This window comes from Hydractinia symbiolongicarpus, chromosome 9, assembly GCF_029227915.1.
Source record: "Hydractinia symbiolongicarpus strain clone_291-10 chromosome 9, HSymV2.1, whole genome shotgun sequence".
In the NCBI taxonomy this organism is placed as follows: Eukaryota; Metazoa; Cnidaria; class Hydrozoa; order Anthoathecata; family Hydractiniidae; genus Hydractinia; species Hydractinia symbiolongicarpus.
The window spans coordinates 12,643,314-12,666,847 of NC_079883.1; the positions used below are offsets into that span (position 1 = coordinate 12,643,314).

The 23,534-nt window shown below is 43.9% G+C and overlaps 1 protein-coding gene and 37 non-coding genes across 38 annotated transcripts in view; 8 read left to right on the top strand and 30 right to left on the bottom strand.

The window, feature by feature from the left end:
* LOC130657260 (histone H2B, gonadal-like) overlaps nucleotides 1–23,534 on the top strand; it is a 96,680-nt gene that overhangs the window by 45,334 nt on the left and 27,812 nt on the right. The gene's annotated exons all lie outside the window — the stretch shown is intronic.
* Nucleotides 375–493, top strand: LOC130659129 (5S ribosomal RNA). The gene has a single exon (XR_008986340.1). It is a non-coding gene; the product is annotated as a 5S ribosomal RNA (ribosomal RNA).
* LOC130658750 (5S ribosomal RNA) lies at nucleotides 1,000–1,118 on the top strand. Its single transcript, XR_008985963.1, has one exon. It is a non-coding gene; the product is annotated as a 5S ribosomal RNA (ribosomal RNA).
* LOC130658751 (5S ribosomal RNA) lies at nucleotides 1,625–1,743 on the top strand. Its single transcript, XR_008985964.1, has one exon. It is a non-coding gene; the product is annotated as a 5S ribosomal RNA (ribosomal RNA).
* LOC130658753 (5S ribosomal RNA) lies at nucleotides 2,250–2,368 on the top strand. Its single transcript, XR_008985965.1, has one exon. It is a non-coding gene; the product is annotated as a 5S ribosomal RNA (ribosomal RNA).
* On the top strand, nucleotides 2,875–2,993 carry LOC130658863 (5S ribosomal RNA). The gene has a single exon (XR_008986075.1). It is a non-coding gene; the product is annotated as a 5S ribosomal RNA (ribosomal RNA).
* LOC130658921 (5S ribosomal RNA) lies at nucleotides 3,499–3,617 on the top strand. The gene has a single exon (XR_008986133.1). It is a non-coding gene; the product is annotated as a 5S ribosomal RNA (ribosomal RNA).
* On the top strand, nucleotides 4,124–4,242 carry LOC130658868 (5S ribosomal RNA). The gene has a single exon (XR_008986081.1). It is a non-coding gene; the product is annotated as a 5S ribosomal RNA (ribosomal RNA).
* LOC130658754 (5S ribosomal RNA) lies at nucleotides 4,680–4,798 on the bottom strand. Its single transcript, XR_008985966.1, has one exon. It is a non-coding gene; the product is annotated as a 5S ribosomal RNA (ribosomal RNA).
* Nucleotides 5,305–5,423, bottom strand: LOC130658755 (5S ribosomal RNA). Its single transcript, XR_008985967.1, has one exon. It is a non-coding gene; the product is annotated as a 5S ribosomal RNA (ribosomal RNA).
* Nucleotides 5,930–6,048, bottom strand: LOC130659074 (5S ribosomal RNA). The gene has a single exon (XR_008986285.1). It is a non-coding gene; the product is annotated as a 5S ribosomal RNA (ribosomal RNA).
* On the bottom strand, nucleotides 6,555–6,671 carry LOC130659264 (5S ribosomal RNA). Its single transcript, XR_008986476.1, has one exon. It is a non-coding gene; the product is annotated as a 5S ribosomal RNA (ribosomal RNA).
* LOC130658756 (5S ribosomal RNA) lies at nucleotides 7,178–7,296 on the bottom strand. The gene has a single exon (XR_008985968.1). It is a non-coding gene; the product is annotated as a 5S ribosomal RNA (ribosomal RNA).
* LOC130658758 (5S ribosomal RNA) lies at nucleotides 7,803–7,921 on the bottom strand. Its single transcript, XR_008985971.1, has one exon. It is a non-coding gene; the product is annotated as a 5S ribosomal RNA (ribosomal RNA).
* Nucleotides 8,428–8,546, bottom strand: LOC130658813 (5S ribosomal RNA). Its single transcript, XR_008986026.1, has one exon. It is a non-coding gene; the product is annotated as a 5S ribosomal RNA (ribosomal RNA).
* Nucleotides 9,051–9,169, bottom strand: LOC130658881 (5S ribosomal RNA). Its single transcript, XR_008986094.1, has one exon. It is a non-coding gene; the product is annotated as a 5S ribosomal RNA (ribosomal RNA).
* On the bottom strand, nucleotides 9,675–9,793 carry LOC130658759 (5S ribosomal RNA). Its single transcript, XR_008985972.1, has one exon. It is a non-coding gene; the product is annotated as a 5S ribosomal RNA (ribosomal RNA).
* LOC130658882 (5S ribosomal RNA) lies at nucleotides 10,300–10,418 on the bottom strand. The gene has a single exon (XR_008986095.1). It is a non-coding gene; the product is annotated as a 5S ribosomal RNA (ribosomal RNA).
* LOC130659092 (5S ribosomal RNA) lies at nucleotides 10,925–11,043 on the bottom strand. The gene has a single exon (XR_008986304.1). It is a non-coding gene; the product is annotated as a 5S ribosomal RNA (ribosomal RNA).
* On the bottom strand, nucleotides 11,550–11,668 carry LOC130659059 (5S ribosomal RNA). Its single transcript, XR_008986271.1, has one exon. It is a non-coding gene; the product is annotated as a 5S ribosomal RNA (ribosomal RNA).
* On the bottom strand, nucleotides 12,174–12,292 carry LOC130658760 (5S ribosomal RNA). Its single transcript, XR_008985973.1, has one exon. It is a non-coding gene; the product is annotated as a 5S ribosomal RNA (ribosomal RNA).
* Nucleotides 12,799–12,917, bottom strand: LOC130659322 (5S ribosomal RNA). The gene has a single exon (XR_008986534.1). It is a non-coding gene; the product is annotated as a 5S ribosomal RNA (ribosomal RNA).
* Nucleotides 13,425–13,543, bottom strand: LOC130658761 (5S ribosomal RNA). The gene has a single exon (XR_008985974.1). It is a non-coding gene; the product is annotated as a 5S ribosomal RNA (ribosomal RNA).
* On the bottom strand, nucleotides 14,050–14,168 carry LOC130659077 (5S ribosomal RNA). Its single transcript, XR_008986289.1, has one exon. It is a non-coding gene; the product is annotated as a 5S ribosomal RNA (ribosomal RNA).
* On the bottom strand, nucleotides 14,675–14,793 carry LOC130659349 (5S ribosomal RNA). Its single transcript, XR_008986560.1, has one exon. It is a non-coding gene; the product is annotated as a 5S ribosomal RNA (ribosomal RNA).
* On the bottom strand, nucleotides 15,299–15,417 carry LOC130659207 (5S ribosomal RNA). The gene has a single exon (XR_008986418.1). It is a non-coding gene; the product is annotated as a 5S ribosomal RNA (ribosomal RNA).
* On the bottom strand, nucleotides 15,924–16,042 carry LOC130659078 (5S ribosomal RNA). Its single transcript, XR_008986290.1, has one exon. It is a non-coding gene; the product is annotated as a 5S ribosomal RNA (ribosomal RNA).
* On the bottom strand, nucleotides 16,549–16,667 carry LOC130659079 (5S ribosomal RNA). Its single transcript, XR_008986291.1, has one exon. It is a non-coding gene; the product is annotated as a 5S ribosomal RNA (ribosomal RNA).
* On the bottom strand, nucleotides 17,174–17,292 carry LOC130659350 (5S ribosomal RNA). The gene has a single exon (XR_008986561.1). It is a non-coding gene; the product is annotated as a 5S ribosomal RNA (ribosomal RNA).
* On the bottom strand, nucleotides 17,798–17,916 carry LOC130659208 (5S ribosomal RNA). Its single transcript, XR_008986419.1, has one exon. It is a non-coding gene; the product is annotated as a 5S ribosomal RNA (ribosomal RNA).
* Nucleotides 18,423–18,541, bottom strand: LOC130659080 (5S ribosomal RNA). The gene has a single exon (XR_008986292.1). It is a non-coding gene; the product is annotated as a 5S ribosomal RNA (ribosomal RNA).
* Nucleotides 19,048–19,166, bottom strand: LOC130659015 (5S ribosomal RNA). Its single transcript, XR_008986227.1, has one exon. It is a non-coding gene; the product is annotated as a 5S ribosomal RNA (ribosomal RNA).
* LOC130659272 (5S ribosomal RNA) lies at nucleotides 19,673–19,791 on the bottom strand. The gene has a single exon (XR_008986483.1). It is a non-coding gene; the product is annotated as a 5S ribosomal RNA (ribosomal RNA).
* Nucleotides 20,420–20,538, bottom strand: LOC130658762 (5S ribosomal RNA). The gene has a single exon (XR_008985975.1). It is a non-coding gene; the product is annotated as a 5S ribosomal RNA (ribosomal RNA).
* LOC130659225 (5S ribosomal RNA) lies at nucleotides 21,045–21,163 on the bottom strand. The gene has a single exon (XR_008986437.1). It is a non-coding gene; the product is annotated as a 5S ribosomal RNA (ribosomal RNA).
* On the bottom strand, nucleotides 21,669–21,787 carry LOC130659224 (5S ribosomal RNA). The gene has a single exon (XR_008986436.1). It is a non-coding gene; the product is annotated as a 5S ribosomal RNA (ribosomal RNA).
* Nucleotides 22,294–22,412, bottom strand: LOC130658764 (5S ribosomal RNA). Its single transcript, XR_008985976.1, has one exon. It is a non-coding gene; the product is annotated as a 5S ribosomal RNA (ribosomal RNA).
* On the bottom strand, nucleotides 22,919–23,037 carry LOC130659348 (5S ribosomal RNA). Its single transcript, XR_008986559.1, has one exon. It is a non-coding gene; the product is annotated as a 5S ribosomal RNA (ribosomal RNA).

Here is a 23,534-nt window from a genome sequence, read left to right on the forward strand (position 1 = left end):
CGAGAAAAAAGAGCTTTCAAATGCATACAAACTCGATCTATTGCCGATCATCCAATAACCCTGACGGAATGGCAAATAAAATAAAATTCCGGAGCCTTGCGAGGACTTATATCGCAATCACGTTTCGTAACAGCCAAGCGAGGTTTTACCTTAGCGTTTAAGTCACCACCGACATTTGGCCGCGCAACTATTCTAAGCTCATTCATTTTGACTTAAGGAGGGGGCGAGCGCGGACGCAGGCCCCCACTACCAGAAATTGTACGGTCGAGTTACTGACGTTTGCAGTAATCGCAGAGGTCAGTAACTCAAAGAAATTAAATAAAAAAATTTGATCACAACGTCAAAATAAATTGCACGTATTAGCCCCTACTAATGTCTACGGCCATACCACGATGAACACACCCGTTCTCGTCTGATCACGGAAGTTAAGGATCGTCGGGCCGGGATAGTACTTGGATGGGGGACCGCCTGGGAACTCCCGGTGTCGTAGGCTTTTCATTTTCATTTGTTGCCTTTTCATTTGAATGGCGCTGTGATATATTTCTTGTTATAACAATTAAGGAACGTGGCGGTTGTTGAAAGTGTTTCCTATGACATTTTCCTACGACATTTTCAGGTGATAGTACGAGAAAAAAGAGCTTTCAAATGCATACAAACTCGATCTATTGCCGATCATCCAATAACCCTGACGGAATGGCAAATAAAATAAAATTCCGCCGCCGTCCGAGGACTTATATCGCAATCACGTTTCGTAACAGCCAAGCGAGGTTTTACCTTAGCGTTTAAGTCACCACCGACATTTGGCCGCGCAACTATTCTAAGCTCATTCACTTTGACTTAAGGAGGGGGCGAGCGCGGACGCAGGCCCCCACTACCAGAAATTGTACGGTCGAGTTACTGACGTTTGCAGTAATCGCAGAGGTCAGTAACTCAAAGAAATTAAATAAAAAAATTTGATCACAACGTCAAAATAAATTGCACGTATTTGCCCCTACTAATGTCTACGGCCATACCACGATGAACACACCCGTTCTCGTCTGATCACGGAAGTTAAGCATCGTCGGGCCGGGATAGTACTTGGATGGGGGACCGCCTGGGAACTCCCGGTGTCGTAGGCTTTTCATTTTCATTTGTTGCCTTTTCATTTGAATGGCGCTGTGATATATTTCTTGTTATAACAATTAAGGAACGTGGCGGTTGTTGAAAGTGTTTCCTATGACATTTTCCTACGACATTTTCAGGTGATAGTACGAGAAAAAAGAGCTTTCAAATGCATACAAACTCGATCTATTGCCGATCATCCAATAACCCTGACGGAATGGCAAATAAAATAAAATTCCGCCGCCTTGCGAGGACTTATATCGCAATCACGTTTCGTAACAGCCAAGCTAGGTTTTACCTTAGCGTTTAAGTCACCACCGACATTTGGCCGCGCAACTATTCTAAGCTCATTCATTTTGACTTAAAGAGGGGGCGAGCGCGGACGCAGGCCCCCACTACCAGAAATTGTACGGTCGAGTTACTGGCGTTTGCAGTAATCGCAGAGGTCAGTAACTCAAAGAAATTAAATAAAAAAATTTGATCACAACGTCAAAATAAATTGCACGTATTTGCCCCTACTAATGTCTACGGCCATACCACGATGAACACACCCGTTCTCGTCTGATCACGGAAGTTAAGCATCGTCGGGCCGGGATAGTACTTGGATGGGGGACCGCCTGGGAACTCCCGGTGTCGTAGGCTTTTCATTTTCATTTGTTGCCTTTTCATTTGAATGGCGCTGTGATATATTTCTTGTTATAACAATTAAGGAACGTGGCGGTTGTTGAAAGTGTTTCCTATGACATTTTCCTACGACATTTTCAGGTGATAGTACGAGAAAAAAGAGCTTTCAAATGCATACAAACTCGATCTATTGCCGATCATCCAATAACCCTGACGGAATGGCAAATAAAATAAAATTCCGCCGCCTTGCGAGGACTTATATCGCAATCACGTTTCGTAACAGCCAAGCGAGGTTTTACCTTAGCGTCTAAGTCACCACCGACATTTGGCCGCGCAACTATTCTAAGCTCATTCATTTTGACTTAAAGAGGGGGCGAGCGCGGACGCAGGCCCCCACTACCAGAAATTGTACGGTCGAGTTACTGACGTTTGCAGTAATCGCAGAGGTCAGTAACTCAAAGAAATTAAATAAAAAAATTTGATCACAACGTCAAAATAAATTGCACGTATTTGCCCCTACTAATGTCTACGGCCATACCACGATGAACACACCCGTTCTCGTCTGATCACGGAAGTTAAGCATCGTCGGGCCGGGATAGTACTTGGATGGGGGACCGCCTGGGAACTCCCGGTGTCGTAGGCTTTTCATTTTCATTTGTTGCCTTTTCATTTGAATGGCGCTGTGATATATTTCTTGTTATAACAATTAAGGAACGTGGCGGTTGTTGAAAGTGTTTCCTATGACATTTTCCTACGACATTTTCAGGTGATAGTACGAGAAAAAAGAGCTTTCAAATGCATACAAACTCGATCTATTGCCGATCATCCAATAACCCTGACGGAATGGCAAATAAAATAAAATTCCGCCGCCTTGCGAGGACTTATATCGCAATCACGTTTCGTAACAGCCAAGCGAGGTTTTACCTTAGCGTTTAAGTCACCACCGACATTTGGCCGCGCAACTATTCTAAGCTCATTCATTTTGACTTAAGGAGGGGGCGCGCGCGGACGCAGGCCCCCACTACCAGAAATTGTACGGTCGAGTTACTGACGTTTGCAGTAATCGCAGAGGTCAGTAACTCAAAGAAATTAAATAAAAAAAATTGATCACAACGTCAAAATAAATTGCACGTATTTGCCCCTACTAATGTCTACGGCCATACCACGATGAACACACCCGTTCTCGTCTGATCACGGAAGTTAAGCATCGTCGGGCCGGGATAGTACTTGGATGGGGGACCGCCTGGGAACTCCCGGTGTCGTAGGTTTTTCATTTTCATTTGTTGCCTTTTCATTTTAATGGCGCTGTGATATATTTCTTGTTATAACAATTAAGGAACGTGGCGGTTGTTGAAAGTGTTTCCTATGACATTTTCCTACGACATTTTCAGGTGATAGTACGAGAAAAAAGAGCTTTCAAATGCATACAAACTCGATCTATTGCCGATCATCCAATAACCCTGACGGAATGGCAAATAAAATAAAATTCCGCCGCCTTGCGAGGACTTATATCGCAATCACGTTTCGTAACAGCCAAGCGAGGTTTTACCTCAGCGTTTAAGTCACCACCGACATTTGGCCGCGCAACTATTCTAAGCTCATTCATTTTGACTTAAGGAGGGGGCGAGCGCGGACGCAGGCCCCCACTACCAGAAATTGTACGGTCGAGTTACTGACGTTTGCAGTAATCGCAGAGGTCAGTAACTCAAAGAAATTAAATAAAAAAATTTGATCACAACGTCAAAATAAATTGCACGTTTTGCCCCTACTAATGTCTACGGCCATACCACGATGAACACACCCGTTCTCGTCTGATCACGGAAGTTAAGCATCGTCGGGCCGGGATAGTACTTGGATGGGGGCCCGCCTGGGAACTCCCGGTGTCGTAGGCTTTTCATTTTCATTTGTTGCCTTTTTATTTCAATGGCGCTGTGATATATTTCTTGTTATAACAATTAAGGAACGTGGCGGTTGTTGAAAGTGTTTCCTATGACATTTTCCTACGACATTTTCAGGTGATAATACGAGAAAAAAGAGCTTTCAAATGCATACAAACTTGATCTATTGCCGATCATCCAATAACCCTGACGGAATGGCAAATAAAATAAAATTCCGCCGCCTTGCGAGGACTTATATCGCAATCACGTTTCGTAACAGCCAAGCGAGGTTTTACCTTAGCGTTTAAGTCACCACCGACATTTGGCCGCGCAACTATTCTAAGCTCATTCATTTTGACTTAAGGAGGGGGCGAGCGCGGACGCAGGCCCCCACTACCAGAAATTGTACGGTCGAGTTACTGACGTTTGCAGTAATCGCAGAGGTCAGTAACTCAAAGAAATTAAATAAAAAAATTTGATCACAACGTCAAAATAAATTGCACGTATTTGCCCCTACTAATGTCTACGGCCATACCACGATGAACACACTCGTTCTCGTCTGATCACGGAAGTTAAGCATCGTCGGGCCGGGATAGTACTTGGATGGGGGACCGCCTGGGAACTCCCGGTGTCGTAGGCTTTTCATTTTCATTTGTTGCCTTTTCATTTCAATGGCGCTGTGATATATTTCTTGTTATAATAATTAAGGAACGTGGCGGTTGTTGAAAGTGTTTCCTATGACATTTTCCTACGACATTTTCAGGTGATAGTACGAGAAAAAAGAGCTTTCAAATGCATACAAACTCGATCTATTGCCACAAAACGTGATTGCGATATAAGTCCTCGCAAGGCGGCGGAATTTTATTTTATTTGCCATTCCGTCAGGGTTATTGGATGATCGGCAATAGATCGAGTTTGTATGCGTTTGAAAGCTCTTTTTTCTCGTACTATCACCTGAAAATGTCGTAGGAAAATGTCATAGGAAATACTTTCAACAACCGCCACGTTCCTTAATTGTTATAACAAGAAATATATCACAGCGCCATTGAAATGAAAAGGCAACAAATGAAAATGAAAAGCCTACGACACCGGGAGTTCCCAGGCGGTCCCCCATCCAAGTACTATCCCGGCCCGACGATGCTTAACTTCCGTGATCAGACGAGAACGGGTGTGTTCATCGTGGTATGGCCGTAGACATTAGTAGGGGCAAATACGTGCAATTTATTTTGACGTTGTGATCAAATTTTTTTATTTAATTTCTTTGAGTTACTGACCTCTGCGATTACTGCAAACGTCAGTAACTCGACCGTACAATTTCTGGTAGTGGGGGCCTGCGTCCGCGCTCGCCCCCTCCTTAAGTCAAAATGAATGAGCTTAGAATAGTTGCGCGGCCAAATGTCGGTGGTGACTTAAACGCTAAGGTAAAACCTCGCTTGGCTGTTACGAAACGTGATTGCGATATAAGTCCTCGGAAGGCGGCGGAATTTTATTTTATTTGCCATTCCGTCAGGGTTATTGGATGATCGGCAATAGATCGAGTTTGTATGCATTTGAAAGCTCTTTTTTCTCGTACTATCACCTGAAAATGTCGTAGGAAAATGTCATAGGAAACACTTTCAACAACCGCCACGTTCCTTAATTGTTATAACAAGAAATATATCACAGCGCCATTGAAATGAAAAGGCAACAAATGAAAATGAAAAGCCTACGACACCGGGAGTTCCCAGGCGGTCCCCCATCCAAGTACTATCCCGGCCCGACGATGCTTAACTTCCGTGATCAGACGAGAACGGGTGTGTTCATCGTGGTATGGCCGTAGACATTAGTAGGGGCAAATACGTGCAATTTATTTTGACGTTGTGATCAAACTTTTTTATTTAATTTCTTTGAGTTACTGACCTCTGCGATTACTGCAAACGTCAGTAACTCGACCGTACAATTTCTGGTAGTGGGGGCCTGCGTCCGCGCTCGCCCCTCCTTAAGTCAAAATGAATGACCTTAGAATAGTTGCGCGGCCAAATGTTGGTGGTGACTTAAACGCTAAGGTAAAACCTCGCTTGGCTGTTACGAAACGTGATTGCGATATAAGTCCTCGGAAGGCGGCGGAATTTTATTTTATTTGCCATTCCGTCAGGGTTATTGGATGATCGGCAATAGATCGAGTTTGTATGCATTTGAAAGCTCTTTTTTTCTCGTACTATCACCTGAAAATGTCGTAGGAAAATGTCATAGGAAACACTTTCAACAACCGCCACGTTCCTTAATTGTTATAACAAGAAATATATCACAGCGCCATTGAAATGAAAAGGCAACAAATGAAAATGAAAAGCCTACGACACCGGGAGTTCCCAGGCGGTCCCCCATCCAAGCACTATCCCGGCCCGACGATGCTTAACTTCCGTGATCAGACGAGAACGGGTGTGTTCATCGTGGTATGGCCGTAGACATTAGTAGGGGCAAATACGTGCAATTTATTTTGACGTTGTGATCAAATTTTTTTATTTAATTTCTTTGAGTTACTGACCTCTGCGATTACTGCAAACGTCAGTAACTCGACCGTACAATTTCTGGTAGTGTGGGCCTGCGTCCGCGTTCGCCCCCTCCTTAAGTCAAAATGAATGAGCTTAAAATAGTTGCGCGGCCAATTGTCGGTGGTGACTTAAACGCTAAGGTAAAACCTCGCTTGGCTGTTACGAAACGTGATTGCGATATAAGTCCTCGGAAGGCGGCGGAATTTTATTTTATTTGCCATTCCGTCAGGGTTATTGGATGATCGGCAATAGATCGAGTTTGTATGCATTTGAAAGCTCTTTTTTCTCGTACTATCAGCTGAAAATGTCGTAGGAAAATGTCATAGGAAACACTTTCAACAACCGCCACGTTCCTTAATTGTTATAACAAGAAATATATCACAGCGCCATTGAAATGAAAAGGCAACAAATGAAAATGAAAAGCCTACGACACCGGGAGTTCCCAGACGGTCCCATCCAAGTACTATCCCGGCCCGACGATGCTTAACTTCCGTGATCAGACGAGAACGGGTGTGTTCATCGTGGTATGGCCGTAGACATTAGTAGGGGCAAATACGTGCAATTTATTTTGACGTTGTGATCAAATTTTTTTATTTAATTTCTTTGAGTTACTGACCTCTGCGATTACTGCAAACGTCAGTAACTCGACCGTACAATTTCTGGTAGTGGGGGCCTGCGTCCGCGCTCGCCCACTCCTTAAGTCAAAATGAATGAGCTTAGAGTAGTTGCGCGGCCAAATGTCGGTGGTGACTTAAACGCTAAGGTAAAACCTCGCTTAACTGTTACGAAACGTGATTGCGATATAAGTCCTCGGAAGGCGGCGGAATTTTATTTTATTTGCCATTCCGTCAGGGTTATTGAATGATCGGCAATAGATCGAGTTTGTATGCATTTGAAAGCTCTTTTTTCTCGTACTATCACCTGAAAATGTCGTAGGAAAATGTCATAGGAAACACTTTCAACAACCGCCACGTTCCTTAATTGTTATAACAAGAAATATATCACAGCGCCATTGAAATGAAAAGGCAACAAATGAAAATGAAAAGCCTACGACACCGGGAGTTCCCAGGCGGTCCCCCATCCAAGTACTATCCCGGCCCGACGATGCTTAACTTCCGTGATCAGACGAGAACGGGTGTGTTCATCGTGGTATGGCCGTAGACATTAGTAGGTGCAAATACGTGCAATTTATTTTGACGTTGTGATCAAATTTTTTTATTTAATTTCTTTGAGTTACTGACCTCTGCGATTACTGCAAACGTCAGTAACTGGACCGTACAATTTCTGGTAGTGGGGGCCTGCGTCCGCGCTCGCCCCCTCCTTAAGTCAAAATGAATGAGCTTAGAATAGCTGCGCGGCCAAGTGTCGGTGGTGACTTAAACGCTAAAGTAAAACCTCGCTTGGCTGTTACGAAACGTGATTGCGATATAAGTCCTCGGAAGGCGGCGGAATTTTATTTTATTTGCCATTCCGTCAGGGTTATTGGATGATCGGCAATAGATCGAGTTTGTATGCATTTGAAAGCTCTTTTTTCTCGTACTATCACCTGAAAATGTCGTAGGAAAATGTCATAGGAAACACTTTCAACAACCGCCACGTTCCTTAATTGTTATAACAAGAAATATATCACAGCGCCATTGAAATGAAAAGGCAACAAATGAAAATGAAAAGCCTACGACACCGGGAGTTCCCAGGCGGTCCCCCATCCAAGTACTATCCCGGCCCGACGATGCTTAACTTCCGTGATCAGACGAGAACGGGTGTGTTCATCGTGGTATGGCCGTAGACATTAGTAGGGGCAAATACGTGCAATTTATTTTGACGTTGTGATCAAATTTTTTTATTTAATTTCTTTGAGTTACTGACCTCTGCGATTACTGCAAACGTCAGTAACTCGACCGTACAATTTCTGGTAGTGGGGGCCTGCGTCCGCGCTCGCCCCCTCCTTAAGTCAAAATGAATGAGCTTAGAATAGCTGCGCGGCCAAGTGTCGGTGGTGACTTAAACGCTAAGGAAAAACCTCGCTTGGCTGTTACGAAACGTGATTGCGATATAAGTCCTCGGAAGGCGGCGGAATTTTATTTTATTTGCCATTCCGTCAGGGTTATTGGATGATCGGCAATAGATCGAGTTTGTATGCATTTGAAAGCTCTTTTTTCTCGTACTATCACCTGAAAATGTCGTAGGAAAATGTCATAGGAAACACTTTCAACAACCGCCACGTTCCTTAATTGTTATAACAAGAAATATATCACAGCGCCATTGAAATGAAAAGGCAACAAATGAAAATGAAAAGCCTACGACACCGGGAGCTCCCAGGCGGTCCCCCATCCAAGTACTATCCCGGCCCGACGATGCTTAACTTCCGTGATCAGACGAGAACGGGTGTGTTCATCGTGGTATGGCCGTAGACATTAGTAGGGGCAAATACGTGCAATTTATTTTGACGTTGTGATCAAATTTTTTTATTTAATTTCTTTGAGTTACTGACCTCTGCGATTACTGCAAACGTCAGTAACTCGACCGTACAATTTCTGGTAGTGGGGGCCTGCGTCCGCGCTCGCCCCTCCTGAAGTCAAAATGAATGAGCTTAGAATAGTTGCGCGGCCAAATGTCGGTGGTGACTTAAACGCTAAGGTAAAACCTCGCTTGGCTGTTACGAAACGTGATTGCGATATAAGTCCTCGGAAGGCGGCGGAATTCTATTTTATTTGCCATTCCGTCAGGGTTATTGGATGATCGGCAATAGATCGAGTTTGTATGCATTTGAAAGCTCTTTTTTTCGTACTATCACCTGAAAATGTCGTAGGAAAATATCATAGGAAACACTTTCAACAACCGCCACGTTCCTTAATTGTTATGACAAGAAATATATCACAGCGCCATTGAAATGAAAAGGCAACAAATGAAAATGAAAAGCCTACGACACCGGGAGTTCCCAGGCGGTCCCCCATCCAAGTACTATCCCGGTCCGACGATGCTTAACTTCCGTGATCAGACGAGAACGGGTGTGTTCATCGTGGTATGGCCGTAGACATTAGTAGGGGCAAATACGTGCAATTTATTTTGACGTTGTGATCAAATTTTTTTATTTAATTTCTTTGAGTTACTGACCTCTGCGATTACTGCAAACGTCAGTAACACGACCGTACAATTTCTGGTAGTGGGGGTCTCCGTCCGCGCTCGCCCCTCCTTAAGTCAAAATGAATGAGCTTAGAATAGTTGCGCGGCCAAATGTCGGTGGTGACTTAAACGCTAAGGTAAAACCTCGCTTGGCGGTTACGAAACGTGACTGCGATATAAGTCCTCGGAAGGCGGCGAAATTTTATTTTATTTGCCATTCCGTCAGGGTTATTGGATGATCGGCAATAGATCGAGTTTGTATGCATTTGAAAGCTCTTTTTTCTCGTACTATCACCTGAAAATGTCGTAGGAAAATGTCATAGGAAACACTTTCAACAACCGCCACGTTCCTTAATTGTTATAACAAGAAATATATCACAGCGCCATTGAAATGAAAAGGCAACAAATGAAAATGAAAAGCCTACGACACCGGGAGTTCCCAGGCGGTCCCCCATCCAAGTACTATCCCGGCCCGACGATGCTTAACTTCCGTGATCAGACGAGAACGGGTGTGTTCATCGTGGTATGGCCGTAGACATTAGTAGGGGCAAATACGTGCAATTTATTTTGACGTTGTGATCAAATTTTTTTATTTAATTTCTTTGAGGTACTGACCTCTGCGATTACTGCAAACGTCAGTAACTCGACCGTACAATTTCTGGTAGTGGGGGCCTGCGTCCGCGCTCGCCCCCTCCTTAAGTCAAAATGAATGAGCTTAGAATAGTTGCGCGGCCAATTGTCGGTGGTGACTTAAACGCTAAGGTAAAACCTCGCTTGGCTGTTACGAAACGTGATTGCGATATAAGTCCTCGGAAGGCGGCGGAATTTTATTTTATTTGCCATTCCGTCAGGGTTATTGGATGATCGGCAATAGATCGAGTTTGTATGCATTTGAAAGCTCCTTTTTCTCGTACTATCACCTGAAAATGTCGTAGGAAAATATCATAGGAAACACTTTCAACAACCGCCACGTTCCTTAATTGTTATGACAAGAAATATATCACAGCGCCATTGAAATGAAAAGGCAACAAATGAAAATGAAAAGCCTACGACACCGGGAGTTCCCAGGCGGTCCCCCATCCAAGTACTATCCCGGTCCGACGATGCTTAACTTCCGTGATCAGACGAGAACGGGTGTGTTCATCGTGGTATGGCCGTAGACATTAGTAGGGGCAAATACGTGCAATTTATTTTGACGTTGTGATCAAATTTTTTTATTTAATTTCTTTGAGTTACTGACCTCTGCGACTACTGCAAACGTCAGTAACTCGACCGTACAATTTCTGGTGGTGGGGGCCTGCGTCCGCGCTCGCCCCCTCCTTAAGTCAAAATGAATGAGCTTAGAATAGTTGCGCGGCCAAATGTCGGTGGTGACTTAAACGCTAAGGTAAAACCTCGCTTGGCTGTTACGAAACGTGATTGCGATATAAGTCCTCGGAAGGCGGCGGAATTTTATTTTTTTTGCCATTCCGTCAGGGTTATTGGATGATCGGCAATAGATCGAGTTTGTATGCATTTGAAAGCTCTTTTTTCTCGTACTATCACCTGAAAATGTCGTAGGAAAATGTCATAGGAAACACTTTCAACAACCGCCACGTTCCTTAATTGTTATAACAAGAAATATATCACAGCGCCATTGAAATGAAAAGGCAACAAATGAAAATGAAAAGCCTACGACACCGGGAGTTCCCAGGCGGTCCCCCATCCAAGTACTATCCCTGCCCGACGATGCTTAACTTCCGTGATCAGACGAGAACGGGTGTGTTCATCGTGGTATGGCCGTAGACATTAGTAGGGGCAAATACGTGCAATTTATTTTGACGTTGTGATCAAATTTTTTTATTTAATTTCTTTGAGTTACTGACCTCTGCGATTACTGCAAACGTCAGTAACTCGACCGTACAATTTCTGGTAGTGGGGGCCTGCGTCCGCGCTCGCCCCCTCCTTAAGTCAAAATGAATGAGCTTAGAATAGCTGCGCGGCCAAGTGTCGGTGGTGACTTAAACGCTAAGGAAAAACCTCGCTTGGCTGTTACGAAACGTGATTGCGATATAAGTCCTCGGAAGGCGGCGGAATTTTATTTTATTTGCCATTCCGTCAGGGTTATTGGATGATCGGCAATAGATCGAGTTTGTATGCATTTGAAAGCTCTTTTTTCTCGTACTATCACCTGAAAATGTCGTAGGAAAATGTCATAGGAAACACTTTCAACAACCGCCACGTTCCTTAATTGTTATAACAAGAAATATATCACAGCGCCATTGAAATGAAAAGGCAACAAATGAAAATGAAAAGCCTACGACACCGGGAGTTCCCAGGCGGTCCCCCATCCAAGTACTATCCCGGCCCGACGATGCTTAACTTCTGTGATCAGACGAGAACGGGTGTGTTCATCGTGGTATGGCCGTAGACATTAGTAGGGGCAAATACGTGCAATTTATTTTGACGTTGTGATCAAATTTTTTTATTTAATTTCTTTGAGTTACTGACCTCTGCGATTACTGCAAACGTCAGTAACTCGACCGTACAATTTCTGGTAGTGGGGGTCTGCGTCCGCGCTCGCCCCTCCTTAAGTCAAAATGAATGAGCTTAGAATAGTTGCGCGGCCAAATGTCGGTGGTGACTTAAACGCTAAGGTAAAACCTCGCTTGGCTGTTACGAAACGTGACTGCGATATAAGTCCTCGGAAGGCGGCGAAATTTTATTTTATTTGCCATTCCGTCTGGGTTATTGGATGATCGGCAATAGATCGAGTTTGTATGCATTTGAAAGCTCTTTTTTCTCGTACTATCACCTGAAAATGTCGTAGGAAAATGTCATAGGAAACACTTTCAACAACCGCCACGTTCCTTAATTGTTATAACAAGAAATATATCACAGCGCCATTGAAATGAAAAGGCAACAAATGAAAATGAAAAGCCTACGACACCGGGAGTTCCCAGGCGGTCCCCCATCCAAGTACTATCCCGGCCCGACGATGCTTAACTTCCGTGATCAGACGAGAACGGGTGTGTTCATCGTGGTATGGCCGTAGACATTAGTAGGTGCAAATACGTGCAATTTATTTTGACGTTGTGATCAAATTTTTTTATTTAATTTCTTTGAGGTACTGACCTCTGCGATTACTGCAAACGTCAGTAACTCGACCGTACAATTTCTGGTAGTGGGGGCCTGCGTTCGCGCTCGCCCCCTCCTTAAGTCAAAATGAATGAGCTTAGAATAGTTGCACGGCCAATTGTCGGTGGTGACTTAAACGCTAAGGTAAAACCTCGCTTGGCTGTTACGAAACGTGATTGCGATATAAGTCCTCGGAAGGCGGCGGAATTTTATTTTATTTGCCATTCCGTCAGGGTTATTGGATGATCGGCAATAGATCGAGTTTGTATGCATTTGAAAGCTCCTTTTTCTCGTACTATCACCTGAAAATGTCGTAGGAAAATATCATAGGAAACACTTTCAACAACCGCCACGTTCCTTAATTGTTATGACAAGAAATATATCACAGCGCCATTGAAATGAAAAGGCAACAAATGAAAATGAAAAGCCTAGGACACCGGGAGTTCCCAGGCGGTCCCCCATCCAAGTACTATCCCGGTCCGACGATGCTTAACTTCCGTGATCAGACGAGAACGGGTGTGTTCATCGTGGTATGGCCGTAGACATTAGTAGGGGCAAATACGTGCAATTTATTTTGACGTTGTGATCAAATTTTTTTATTTAATTTCTTTGAGTTACTGACCTCTGCGACTACTGCAAACGTCAGTAACTCGACCGTACAATTTCTGGTGGTGGGGGCCTGCGTCCGCGCTCGCCCCCTCCTTAAGTCAAAATGAATGAGCTTAGAATAGTTGCGCGGCCAAATGTCGGTGGTGACTTAAACGCTAAGGTAAAACCTCGCTTGGCTGTTACGAAACGTGATTGCGATATAAGTCCTCGGAAGGCGGCGGAATTTTATTTTTTTTGGCCATTCCGTCAGGGTTATTGGATGATCGGCAATAGATCGAGTTTGTATGCATTTGAAAGCTCTTTTTTCTCGTACTATCAGCTGAAAATGTCGTAGGAAAATGTCATAGGAAACACTTTCAACAACCGCCACGTTCCTTAATTGTTATGACAAGAAATATATCACAGCGCCATTGAAATGAAAAGGCAACAAATGAAAATGAAAAGCCTACGACACCGGGAGTTCCCAGGCGGTCCCCCATCCAAGTACTATCCCGGCCCGACGATGCTTAACTTCCGTGATCAGACGAGAACGGGTGTGTTCATCGTGGTATGGCCGTAGACATTAGTAGGGGCAAATACGTGCAATTTATTTTGACGTTGTGATCAAATTTTTTTATTTAATTTCTTTGAGTTACTGACCTCTGCGATTACTGCAAACGTCAGTAACTCGACCGTACAATTTCTGGTAGTGAGGGCCTGCGTCCGCGCTCGCCCCCTCCTTAAGTCAAAATGAATGAGCTTAGAATAGTTGCGCGACCAAATGTCGGTGGTGACTTAAACGCTAAGGTAAAACCTCGCTTGGCTGTTACGAAACGTGATTGCGATATAAGTCCTCGGAAGGCGGCGGAATTTAATTTTATTTGCCATTCCGTCAGGGTTATTGGATGATCGGCAATAGATCGAGTTTGTATGCATTTGAAAGCTCTTTTTTCTCGTACTATCACCTGAAAATGTCGTAGGAAAATGTCATAGGAAACACTTTCAACAACCGCCAAGTTCCTTAATTGTTATAACAAGAAATATATCACAGCGCCATTGAAATGAAAAGGCAACAAATGAAAATGAAAAGCCTACGACACCGGGAGTTCCCAGGCGGTCCCCCATCCAAGTACTATCCCGGCCCGACGATGCTTAACTTCCGTGATCAGACGAGAGCGGGTGTGTTCATCGTGGTATGGCCGTAGACATTAGTAGGGGCAAATACGTGCAATTTATTTTGACGTTGTGATCAAATTTTTTTATTTAATTTCTTTGAGTTACTGACCTCTGCGATTACTGCAAACGTCAGTAACTCGACCGTACAATTTCTGGTAGTGGGGGCCTGCGTCCGCGCTCGCCCCCTCCTTAAGTCAAAATGAATGAGCTTAGAATAGTTGCGCGGCCAAATGTCGGTGGTGACTTAAACGCTAAGGTAAAACCTCGCTTGGCTGTTACGAAACGTGATTGCGATATAAGTCCTCGGAAGGCGGCGGAATTTTATTTTATTTGCCATTCCGTCAGGGTTATTGGATGACCGGCAATAGATCGAGTTTGTATGCATTTGAAAGCTCTTTTTTCTCGTACTATCTCCTGAAAATGTCGTAGGAAAATATCATAGGAAACACTTTCAACAACCGCCACGTTCCTTAATTGTTATGACAAGAAATATATCACAGCGCCATTGAAATGAAAAGGCAACAAATGAAAATGAAAAGCCTCCGACACCGGGAGTTCCCAGGCGGTCCCCCATCCAAGTACTATCCCAGTCCGACGATGCTTAACTTCCGTGATCAGACGAGAACGGGTGTGTTCATCGTGGTATGGCCGTAGACATTAGTAGGGGCAAATACGTGCAATTTATTTTGACGTTGTGATCAAATTTTTTATTTAATTTCTTTGAGTTACTGACCTCTGCGATTACTGCAAACGTCAGTAACTCGACCGTACAATTTCTGGTAGTGGGGGCCTGCGTCCGCGCTCGCCCCCTCCTTAAGTCAAAATGAATGAGCTTAGAATAGTTGCGCGGCCAAATGTCGGTGGTGACTTAAACGCTAAGGTAAAACCTCGCTTGGCTGTTACGAAACGTGATTGCGATATAAGTCCTCGGAAGGCGGCGGAATTTTATTTTATTTGCCATTCCGTCAGGGTTATTGGATGATCGGCAATAGATCGAGTTTGTATGCATTTGAAAGCTCTTTTTTCTCGTACTATCACCTGAAAATGTCGTAGGAAAATGTCATAGGAAACACTTTCAACAACCGCCACGTTCCTTAATTGTTATGACAAGAAATATATCACAGCGCCATTGAAATGAAAAGGCAACAAATGAAAATGAAAAGCCTACGACACCGGGAGTTCCCAGGCGGTCCCCCATCCAAGTACTATCCCAGCCCGACGATGCTTAACTTCCGTGATCAGACAAGAACGGGTGTGTTCATCGTGGTATGGCCGTAGACATTAGTAGGGGCAAATACGTGCAATTTATTTTGACGTTGTGATCAAATTTTTTTATTTAATTTCTTTGAGTTACTGACCTCTGCGATTACTGCAAACGTCAGTAACTCGACCGTACAATTTCTGGTAGTGGGGGCCTGCGTCCGCGCTCGCCCCCTCCTTAAGTCAAAATGAATGAGCTTAGAATAGTTGCGCGGCCAAATGTCGGTGGTGACTTAAACGCTAAGGTAAAACCTCGCTTGGCTGTTACGAAACGTGATTGCGATATAAGTCCTCGGAAGGCGGCGGAATTTTATTTTATTTGCCATTCCGTCAGGGTTATTGGATGATCGGCAATAGATCGAGTTTGTATGCATTTGAAAGCTCTTTTTTCTCGTACTATCACCTGAAAATGTCGTAGGAAAATGTCATAGGAAACACTTTCAACAACCGCCAAGTTCCTTAATTGTTATAACAAGAAATATATCACAGCGCCATTGAAATGAAAAGGCAACAAATAAAAATGAAAAGCCTACGACACCGGGAGTTCCCAGGCGGTCCCCCATCCAAGTACTATCCCGGCCCGACGATGCTTAACTTCCGTGATCAGACGAGAGCGGGTGTGTTCATCGTGGTATGGCCGTAGACATTAGTAGGGGCAAATACGTGCAATTTATTTTGACGTTGTGATCAAATTTTTTTATTTAATTTCTTTGAGTTACTGACCTCTGCGATTACTGCAAACGTCAGTAACTCGACCGTACAATTTCTGGTAGTGGGGGCCTGCGTCCGCGCTCGCCCCCTCCTTAAGTCAAAATGAATGAGCTTAGAATAGTTGCGCGGCCAAATGTCGTTCGTGACTTAAACGCTAAGGTAAAACCTCGCTTGGCTGTTACGAAACGTGATTGCGATATAAGTCCTCGGAAGGCGGCGGAATTTTATTTTATTTGCCATTCCGTCAGGGTTATTGGATGATCGGCAATAGATCGAGTTTGTATGCATTTGAAAGCTCTTTTTTCTCGTACTATCACCTGAAAATGTCGTAGGAAAATGTCATAGGAAACACTTTCAACAACCGCCAAGTTCCTTAATTGTTATAACAAGAAATATATCACAGCGCCATTGAAATGAAAAGGCAACAAATGAAAATGAAAAGCCTACGACACCGGGAGTTCCCAGGCGGTCCCCCATCCAAGTACTATCCCGGCCCGACGATGCTTAACTTCCGTGATCAGACGAGAGCGGGTGTGTTCATCGTGGTATGGCCGTAGACATTAGTAGGGGCAAATACGTGCAATTTATTTTGACGTTGTGATCAAATTTTTTTATTTAATTTCTTTGAGTTACTGACCTCTGCGATTACTGCAAACGTCAGTAACTCGACCGTACAATTTCTGGTAGTGGGGGCCTGCGTCCGCGCTCGCCCCCTCCTTAAGTCAAAATGAATGAGCTTAGAATAGTTGCGCGGCCAAATGTCGGTGGTGACTTAAACGCTAAGGTAAAACCTCGCTTGGCTGTTACGAAACGTGATTGCGATATAAGTCCTCGGAAGGCGGCGGAATTTTATTTTATTTGCCATTCCGTCAGGGTTATTGGATGACCGGCAATAGATCGAGTTTGTATGCATTTGAAAGCTCTTTTTTCTCGTACTATCTCCTGAAAATGTCGTAGGAAAATATCATAGGAAACACTTTCAACAACCGCCACGTTCCTTAATTGTTATGACAAGAAATATATCACAGCGCCATTGAAATGAAAAGGCAACAAATGAAAATGAAAAGCCTCCGACACCGGGAGTTCCCAGGCGGTCCCCCATCCAAGTACTATCCCAGTCCGACGATGCTTAACTTCCGTGATCAGACGAGAACGGGTGTGTTCATCGTGGTATGGCCGTAGACATTAGTAGGGGCAAATACGTGCAATTTATTTTGACGTTGTGATCAAATTTTTTATTTAATTTCTTTGAGTTACTGACCTCTGCGATTACTGCAAACGTCAGTAACTCGACCGTACAATTTCTGGTAGTGGGGGCCTGCGTCCGCGCTCGCCCCCTCCTTAAGTCAAAATGAATGAGCTTAGAATAGTTGCGCGGCCAAATGTCGGTGGTGACTTAAACGCTAAGGTAAAACCTCGCTTGGCTGTTACGAAACGTGATTGCGATATAAGTCCTCGGAAGGCGGCGGAATTTTATTTTATTTGCCATTCCGTCAGGGTTATTGGATGATCGGCAATAGATCGAGTTTGTATGCATTTGAAAGCTCTTTTTTCTCGTACTATCACCTGAAAATGTCGTAGGAAAATGTCATAGGAAACACTTTCAACAACCGCCACGTTCCTTAATTGTTATGACAAGAAATATATCACAGCGCCATTGAAATGAAAAGGCAACAAATGAAAATGAAAAGCCTACGACACCGGGAGTTCCCAGGCGGTCCCCCATCCAAGTACTATCCCAGCCCGACGATGCTTAACTTCCGTGATCAGACAAGAACGGGTGTGTTCATCGTGGTATGGCCGTAGACATTAGTAGGGGCAAATACGTGCAATTTATTTTGACGTTGTGATCAAATTTTTTTATTTAATTTCTTTGAGTTACTGACCTCTGCGATTACTGCAAACGTCAGTAACTCGACCGTACAATTTCTGGTAGTGGGGGCCTGCGTCCGCGCTCGCCCCCTCCTTAAGTCAAAATGAATGAGCTTAGAATAGTTGCGCGGCCAAATGTCGGTGGTGACTTAAACGCTAAGGTAAAACCTCGCTTGGCTGTTACGAAACGTGATTGCGATATAAGTCCTCGGAAGGCGGCGGAATTTTATTTTATTTGCCATTCCGTCAGGGTTATTGGATGTTCGGCAATAGATCGAGTTTGTATGCATTTGAAAGCTCTTTTTTCTCGTACTATCACCTGAAAATGTCGTAGGAAAATGTCATAGGAAACACTTTCAACAACCGCCAAGTTCCTTAATTGTTATAACAAGAAATATATCACAGCGCCATTGAAATGAAAAGGCAACAAATAAAAATGAAAAGCCTACGACACCGGGAGTTCCCAGGCGGTCCCCCATCCAAGTACTATCCCGGCCCGACGATGCTTAACTTCCGTGATCAGACGAGAGCGGGTGTGTTCATCGTGGTATGGCCGTAGACATTAGTAGGGGCAAATACGTGCAATTTATTTTGACGTTGTGATCAAATTTTTTTATTTAATTTCTTTGAGTTACTGACCTCTGCGATTACTGCAAACGTCAGTAACTCGACCGTACAATTTCTGGTAGTGGGGGCCTGCGTCCGCGCTCGCCCCCTCCTTAAGTCAAAATGAATGAGCTTAGAATAGTTGCGCGGCCAAATGTCGTTCGTGACTTAAACGCTAAGGTAAAACCTCGCTTGGCTGTTACGAAACGTGATTGCGATATAAGTCCTCGGAAGGCGGCGGAATTTTATTTTATTTGCCATTCCGTCAGGGTTATTGGATGATCGGCAATAGATCGAGTTTGTATGCATTTGAAAGCTCTTTTTTCTCGTACTATCACCTGAAAATGTCGTAGGAAAATGTCATAGGAAACACTTTTAACAACCGCCACGTTCCTTAATTGTTATAACAAGAAATATATCACAGCGCCATTGAAATGAAAAGGCAACAAATGAAAATGAAAAGCCTACAACACCGGGAGTACCCAGGCGGTCCCCCATCCAAGTACTATCCCGGCCCAACGATGCTTAACTTCCGTGATCAGACGAGAACGGGTGTGTTCATCGTGGTATGGCCGTAGACATTAGTAGGGGCAAATACGTGCAATTTATTTTGACGTTGTGATCAAATTTTTTTATTTAATTTCTTTGAGTTACTGACCTCTGCGATTACTGCAAACGTCAGTAACTCGACCGTACAATTTCTGGTAGTGGGGGCCTGCGTCCGCGCTCGCCCCCTCCTTAAGTCAAAATGAATGAGCTTAGAATAGTTGCGCGGCCAAATGTCGGTGGGACTTAAACGCTAAGGTAAAACTTTGCTTGGCTGTTACGAAACGTGATTGCGATATAAGTCCTCGGAAGGCGGTGGAAGTTTTATTTTATTTGCCATTCCGTCAGGGTTATTGGATGATCGGCAATAGATCGAGTTTGTATGCATTTGAAAGCTCTTTTTTCTCGTACTATCACCTGAAAATGTCGTAGGAAAATGTCATAGGAAACACTTTCAACAACCGCCAAGTTCCTTAATTGTTATAACAAGAAAGATATCACAGCGCCATTGAAATGAAAAGGCAACAAATAAAAATGAAAAGCCTACGACACCGGGAGTTCCCAGGCGGTCCCCCATCCAAGTACTATCCCGGCCCGACGATGCTTAACTTTCGTGATCAGACGAGAGCGGGTGTGTTCATCGTGGTATGGCCGTAGACATTAGTAGGGGCAAATACGTGCAATTTATTTTGACGTTGTGATCAAATTTTTTTATTTAATTTCTTTGAGTTACTGACCTCTGCGATTACTGCAAACTTCTTCTTCTTAATTTATTTAACGTCGGAGAAATAACTATGTACATATAGCTTCCTGATATAAAAAAATAAATAAATACATACTTATAAATATACAGGAAACTAATCAAATCCGACGCAAACGTCAGTAACTCGACCGTACAATTTCTGGTAGTGGGGGCCAGCGTCCGCGCTCGCCCCCTCCTTAAGTCAAAATGAATGAGCTTAGAATAGTTGAGCGGCCAAGTGTCGGTGGTGACTTAAACGCTAAGGTAAAACCTCGCTTGGCTGTTACGAAACGTGATTGCCATATAAGTCCTCGGAAGGCGGCGGAATTTTATTTTATTTGCCATTCCGTCAGGGTTATTGGATGGTCGGCAATAGATCGAGTTTGTATGCATTTGAAAGGTCTTTTTTCTCGTACTATCACCTGAAAATGTCGTAGGAAAATGTCATAGGAAACACTTTCAACAACCGCCACGTTCCTTAATTGTTATAACAAGAAATATATCACAGCGCCATTGAAATGAAAAGGCAACAAATGAAAATGAAAAGCCTACGACACCGGGAGTTCCCAGGCGGTCCCCCATCCAAGTACTATCCCGGCCCGACGATGCTTAACTTCCGTGATCAGACGAGAACGGGTGTGTTCATCGTGGTATGGCCGTAGACATTAGTAGGGGCAAATACGTGCAATTTATTTTGACGTTGTGATCAAATTTTTTTATTTAATTTCTTTGAATTACTGACCTCTGCGATTACTGCAAACGTCAGTAACTCGACCGTACAATTTCTGGTAGTGGGGGCCTGCGTCCGCGCTCGCCCCCTCCTTAAGTCAAAATGAATGAGCTTAGAATAGTTGCGCGGCCAAATGTCGGTGGTGACTTAAACGCTAAGGTAAAACCTCGCTTGGCTGTTACGAAACGTGATTGCGATATAAGTCCTCGGAAGGCGGCGGAATTTTATTTTATTTGCCATTCCGTCAGGGTTATTGGATGATCGGCAATAGATCGAGTTTGTATGCATTTGAAAGCTCTTTTTTCTCGTACTATCACCTGAAAATGTCGTAGGAAAATGTCATAGGAAACACTTTCAACAACCGCCACGTTCCTTAATTGTTATAACAAGAAATATATCACAGCGCCAATGAAATGAAAAGGCAACAAATGAAAATGAAAAGCCTACGCCACCGGGAGTTCCCAGGCGGTCCCCCATCCAAGTACTATCCCGGCCCGACGATGCTTAACTTCCGTGATCAGACGAGGACGGGTGTGTTCATCGTGGTATGGCCGTAGACATTAGTAGGGGCAAATACGTGCAATTTATTTTGACGTTGTGATCAAATTTTTTATTTAATTTCTTTGAGTTACTGACCTCTGCGATTACTGCAAACGTCAGTAACTCGACCGTACAATTTCTGGTAGTGGGGGCCTGCGTCCGCGCTCGCCCCCTCCTTAAGTCAAAATGAATGAGCTTAGAATAGTTGCGCGGCCAAATGTCGGTGGTGACTTAAACGCTAAGGTAAAACCTCGCTCGGCTGTTACGAAACGTGACTGCGATATAAGTCCTCGGAAGGCGGCGAAATTTTATTTTATTTGCCATTCCGTCAGGGTTATTGGATGATCGGCAATAGATCGAGTTTGTATGCATTTGAAAGCTCTTTTTTCTCGTACTATCACCTGAAAATGTCGTAGGAAAATGTCATAGGAAACACTTTCAACAACCGCCAAGTTCCTTAATTGTTATAACAAGAAATATATCACAGCGCCATTGAAATGAAAAGGCAACAAATAAAAATGAAAAGCCTACGACACCGGGAGTTCCCAGGCGGTCCCCCATCCAAGTACTATCCCGGCCCGACGATGCTTAACTTCCGTGATCAGACGAGAGCGGGTGTGTTCATCGTGGTATGGCCGTAGCCATTAGTAGGGGCAAATACGTGCAATTTATTTTGACGTTGTGATCAAATTTTTTTATTTAATTTCTTTGAGTTACTGACCTCTGCGATTACTGCAAACGTCAGTAACTCGACCGTACAATCTCTGGTAGTGGGGGCCTGCGTCCGCGCTCGCCCCCTCCTTAAGTCAAAATGAATGAGCTTAGAATAGTTGAGCGGCCAAGTGTCGGTGGTGACTTAAACGCTAAGGTAAAACCTCGCTTGGCTGTTACGAAACGTGATTGCCATATAAGTCCTCGGAAGGCGGCGGAATTTTATTTTATTTGCCATTCCGTCAGGGTTATTGGATGATCGGCAATAGATCGAGTTTGTATGCATTTGAAAGCTCTTTTTTCTCGTACTATCACCTGAAAATGTCGTAGGAAAATGTCATAGGAAACACTTTCAACAACCGCCACGTTCCTTAATTGTTATAACAAGAAATATATCACAGCGCCATTGAAATGAAAAGGCAACAAATGAAAATGAAAAGCCTACGACACCGGGAGTTCCCAGGCGGTCCCCCATCCAAGTACTATCCCGGCCCGACGATGCTTAACTTCCGTGATCAGACGAGAACGGGTGTGTTCATCGTGGTATGGCCGTAGACATTAGTAGGGGCAAATACGTGCAATTTATTTTGACGTTGTGATCAAATTTTTTTATCTAATTTCTTTGAGTTACTGACCTCTGCGATTACTGCAAACGTCAGTAACTCGACCGTACAATTTCTGGTAGTGGGGGCCTGCGTCCGCGCTCGCCCCCTCCTTAAGTCAAAATGAATGAGCTTAGAATAGTTGCGCGGCCAAATGTCGGTGGTGACTTAAACGCTAAGGTAAAACCTCGCTTGGCTGTTACGAAACGTGATTGCGATATAAGTCCTCGGAAGGCGGCGGAATTTTATTTTATTTGCCATTCCGTCAGGGTTATTGGATGATCGGCAATAGATCGAGTTTGTATGCATTTGAAAGCTCTTTTTTCTCGTACTATCACCTGAAAATGTCGTAGGAAAATGTCATAGGAAACACTTTCAACAACCGCCAAGTTCCTTAATTGTTATAACAAGAAATATATCACAGCGCCATTGAAATGAAAAGGCAACAAATAAAAATGAAAAGCCTACGACACCGGGAGTTCCCAGGCGGTCCCCCATCCAAGTACTATCCCGGCTCGACGATGCTTAACTTCCGTGATCAGACGAGAGCGGGTGTGTTCATCGTGGTATGGCCGTAGACATTAGTAGGGGCAAATACGTGCAATTTATTTTGACGTTGTGATCAAATTTTTTTATTTAATTTCTTTGAGTTACTGACCTCTGCGATTACTGCAAACGTCAGTAACTCGACCGTACAATTTCTGGTAGTGGGGGCCTGCGTCCGCGCTCGCCCCCTCCTTAAGTCAAAATGAATGAGCTTAGAATAGTTGCGCGGCCAAGTGTCGGTGGTGACTTAAACGCTAAGGTATAACCTCGCTTGGCTGTTACGAAACGTGATTGCGATATAAGTCCTCGGAAGGCGGCGGAATTTTATTTTATTTGCCATTCCGTCAGGGTTATTGGATGATCGGCAATAGATCGAGTTTGCATGCATTTGAAAGCTCTTTTATCTCGTACTATCACCTGAAAATCTCGTAGGAAAATGTCATAGGAAACACTTTCAACAACCGCCACGTTCCTTAATTGTTATAACAAGAAATATATCACAGCGCCATTGAAATGAAAAGGCAACAAATG